Source organism: Theobroma cacao, chromosome 1 (genome assembly GCF_000208745.1).
Source record: "Theobroma cacao cultivar B97-61/B2 chromosome 1, Criollo_cocoa_genome_V2, whole genome shotgun sequence".
Taxonomy (NCBI): domain Eukaryota; kingdom Viridiplantae; phylum Streptophyta; class Magnoliopsida; order Malvales; family Malvaceae; genus Theobroma; species Theobroma cacao.
In genome coordinates, this window is record NC_030850.1 from 23,507,633 (window position 1) to 23,512,400 (window position 4,768).

Genomic DNA, 4,768 nt, shown 5'->3' on the forward strand with positions numbered 1-4,768 from the left:
TGTAAATTATCTAGAGTTTATTTTTAAATGCTCTTTATGTATTTTATGAAATGAAAATGAGATTAAAATGGGACTTTTGATGTTTTAGAAATAAATGTGACAAATAAATATATTGTGTTGATTATCTGAAATAAGAAACTTTTGATCATGAAATTGAATAATTGGAGACTGTCAATTGTCTTAAAAAATATATTTTCCTATGAATGGCTTATGATATATGAGTATATGTGGCTATATTTTCTAATTGCATTGGGAATTTATGTAAGCTGTCTTTTACTATGCAAGCTAGATAAATAAATAAAAGCCACGTTATACTGTCAAAATTTTATTAAAATTGGTGGGTTTAGTCACTACAGTGATGGGTTTTCGTGGACTGCCTATTAGAGGGGTACGGCAAACCCGGTTGGATAGTTACTCCGATTGTACAGGCGATGAGGGTAACTCCTGGGGTAGTGTTAGAGCTCACTTCACGTCGAAGCCCCACATGAGTGTGTAACTTAGCCAACGCTAAGGAACGGCTTGTTTCCAAAACTAACATGTGTTTAACATGTAAATATCTTAACACCCTTGGTGGACTCGGATAGATGCCTCGGCCAAGATATCCCCGAGGAATAGTTTTTGCTTGAGCCCTGTTTCTAATAAAAGTCATAAGCCTTAACAACTGTTTTGGTAAATTACAAATATTTTATGGTTTAAGAAATCAATTGAAAACCTTATGAAATGATTTGTAATTTGTTGTTTAAACTTGCCTCCATTTTATCGCCTTTAGATATTTATAATAATGTCTGTTTACTCATTAAGATTGTAAAATCTCACCCACCTCCTTTCCAAATATTTCAAGCCTGTGATAGCTTGTAGATACCCGATTTTGTCGAGGATTCCAGTTGACCCCTCTATCTCACAAACAGTAGATTACTATCACCAACACTTGGTGTATTTATGGACCACTTGTCATTGTAATTATTATTGTACATTATAACTTTGTAAATTATTGTATGTATGAATTTACTTTACTTCCACGTTATAAAAGATTACTTACACGTGTTTCTATAAATATTATTTTATATAAAAATGCTATATTTTAATCAATATTTTGAATAGTAATTGTTTAAAACGGAATGTTTAACAATGATTGCTCACAAGAAAGGCAAGAAACTAATACGTAAGCCTTGTAGGGTTTTGATTGGCATTTCGGGTAATGAGTGTCAATCAAGACGTCGCGGCAGTTGTCATGCGCCTGAGGGAGGTTCCGGGTCGTGACAATTCTGTTGGTATCAAAGCTTTTAGTTTAAAAGCTTATGGTTTTGAAAGAAGCTTTTGATTTTTAAAGTTTTTGGATTTAAAGTTATTTTAAAATAATTTACAATGTCATTGTGGCCCAGTTAAGATTAGTTAGTTACATGTAGTTGCATATAGAGTCTTAAGTCGTCTAAACCAATTCCGTTCTTTTTGTAGATCATTATGCCTCCTCGACGTGAGCTACCACCTATCACTAGATCTACCGGTAGGGGAAGAGGTTGCCCTAGACAAAGTCGATCGAATTCTATAGAAGAGGAGTCGGTTGGTTCTCCTTTTAAAGCAGCTCCTATTGTTGAGTCTACTGACATTCTTGTACCTCCTCCACCACCTGTTGCTGCTCCTGGCGTACTTGCCATGTCACCCAAGGTAGCTCAGGCATTAGCGGCTTTTCTCTCTACTCTTACGGGCCAGGCTCAGGCTGGTCCAGTTCCACCTGCTGTTTCCCCTGTAACATCCCTAGTACCACCACCTCTTATTCTACCCCAAACACCGGACGTCTCTATTTCTAAGAAATTGAAGGAAGCTAGATAATTAGGTTGCGTCTCGTTTTCTGGTGAGTTAGATGTGACCGCAGCTAAGGATTGGGTTATTCAGGTATCAAAGACACTAGCAGATATGAGATTAGATGATGAGATGAAATTGAAGGCGGCTACACGGTTATTTGAGAAGAGAGCCCATACTTGATGGAGTTCAGTAAAATCTCGCTCTCCTATACCGCTGACTTGGATGAATTTCCTCAAAGAGTTCGATGGTCAGTTCTACACCTATTTCCATCAGAAAGAGAAAAAGAGAGAAATTCTAAGCTTGAAACAAGGGAACATGACCATTGAGGAGTATGAAACTCGTTTTAACGAGCTGATATCTTATGTACCTGAGTTGGTGAGATTGGAGCAAGACCAGGTAAACTACTTTGAGAAGGGACTCCGTAATGAGATACGGAAGCGTATGATAGTGACTAGCAAGGAGTCATATAAGGAAGTTGTGCAGATGGCCTTACGGGCTGAGAAGCTCGCCACTGAGAATAGACGGATCCGAGCTGAGTTTACAAAGAGAAAAAATCTACTTACGTTGCTGGGTCAGTCTTCAAAGAGAGGCAGAGATTCGACATCTATTGCAAGAAGTACTACCTCAGCGTCTGTGGCATCCACTAGACCTCCATCTCAGCAGTCATAGCTGAGATCTTCTAGATTTGATCGGCCAGTGATGAGTAGTCAGAGGGGGACTTCAGGAGGATTGGACAAATGCCGTAATTGCGGAGGATTTCCATGTTGGGTCATGTAGAAAGCTTGTAAAGTGTTTTCAATGCGGCCAATAGGGGCATATCAAGAGAGATTGTCCTCAGTTAAGACGGGATACAGTAGCTATTTCTACTTCTCTGACTCGTCTTAGTATACTGCAAAGAGACACTTCAAGATCACAGTCCAGACAGGGCCTAGTGATACGGTCAGGCATGGGGAATAATACCCTATAGTAGCCTTCTTCCAAATCGCAGCCCCAGATTTCGACCAGGGTTTTTGCAGTGACTGAGGATGAAGCCCGGATTCGACCTAGCACAATGACAGGTACTATGATTGTGTTTGATAGAGATGCACATGTTTTGATATATTCGGGCTTCGATAGATCATACGTGAGCATATCATTTGCATCATTCTCAAATAGGAACCTGTCACCATTAGAGGAAGAGATTGTAGTGCATACTCCTCTGGGCAAGTGGTTAGTAAGAATACGTATTATAGAGACTATGGTATTAAAGTTGGGGAAGAAGAATTTATGGGTGATTTAATCCTTTTGGAGATTCGGGACTTTGATTTAATCTTGGGTATGGATTGGTTATCCACTCATCGAGCAAAGGTGGATTGTTTTAAGAAAGAAGTGATTCTCCAGGGTTCAGAGGGAGCAGAAGTTGTATTTATAGGGGAGTGTCGAGTATTACCGTTTTGTGTAATCTCGGCCCTCAAAGCTTTCAAATTGGTGCGAAAGGGATATTTGGCATACTTGGCTCACGTGAATGATATATCGAGGGAGGAACCTAAGTTAGAGAATGTCCCTGTAGTAAGTGAGTTCCCTGATGTATTTCTTGATAAATTACCAAGACTTCCTCCTGATCGTGAGTTTGAATTCACCATTGACTTACTTTCGGGTACTGCCCCTATCTCTATTCCTCCATATAGAATGGCGTCGATAGAGTTGAAGGAGTTGAAAGTACAGTTGAAAGAGTTAGTGGATAAAGGTTTTATACGCCCTAGTACATCTCTATGGGGAGCACTGATTTTATTTGTGAAGAAGAAAAACGGTACACTTCGGTTATGTATAGATTACCGACAGCTTAACAAAATGACCATTAAGAACAAGTATCCGTTGCCGAGGATTGATGATCTTTTCGATCAATTACATGGAGCTACAGTGTTTTCTAAGGTTGATCTGAGGTTTGGGTATCATTAGTTGAGGATTAAAGAACAGGATGTACCCAAGACAGCATTCAAGACTCGGTACAGTCATTATGAGTTCTTGGTCATGCCTTTCGGGTTAACTAACGCACCGACAGTTTTTATGGATCTCATGAATAGGGTGTTCCACCCTTACTTGGACAAGTTTGTTATTGTATTCATTGATGACATCCTGGTTTACTCGAGAGATAATGATGAGCATGCTACCCACTTGCGTATAGTATTACAGACTTTGCGAGAAAGACAATTGTATGCAAAGTTTTTGAAGTGTGAGTTTTGGTTACAGGAAGTGGTATTCTTGGGACACGTAGTATCGGGAGCTAGAATATATGTTGATCCCAAGAAGATAGAGGCAATTTTACAATGGGAGCAACCTAAAACAGTGACGGAGATTCGTAGTTTCCTCGGATTAGCTGGTTATTAATGGAGATTTGTTCAAGGGTTTTCTTTAATAGCAGCTCTTTTGACCCGTCTAACTCGTAAGGGAGTTAAGTTTGAGTGGGATGATGTTTGTGAGAATCGATTTGAGGAGGTAAAGAACTGATTAACCTTCGCTCCCGTTTTAACACTTCCTGTGAGTGGTAAGGGATTTGTAGTTTATAGTGATGCCTCAAAGTTGGGGTTGGGGTACGTACTGATGCAGGATGAAAAAGTTGTGGCCTATGCTTCTAGATAGCTAAAGAGGCATGAAGCAAATTACCCTACCCATGATTTAGAGTTAGCAGCTGTGGTGTTTGCTTTAAAAATCTGGAGGCATTACTTGTATGGTGAGCATTGTCGGGTATTTACGGATCACAAGAGTTTAAAATATTTGCTCACTCAGAAGGAGCTTAATTTGAGGCAAAGGCGATGGTTGGAGTTGATAAAAGATTATGACTTGGTGATAGACTATCATCCGGGAAAGGCAAACGTTGTAGTTGATGCCTTAAGTCGTAAGTCTTCATCGTCTTTAGTCACACTTTAGAGTTGTTATTTTCCAGCATTATTAGAGATGAAATCTCTTAGGGTCCAGTTGAGAAATG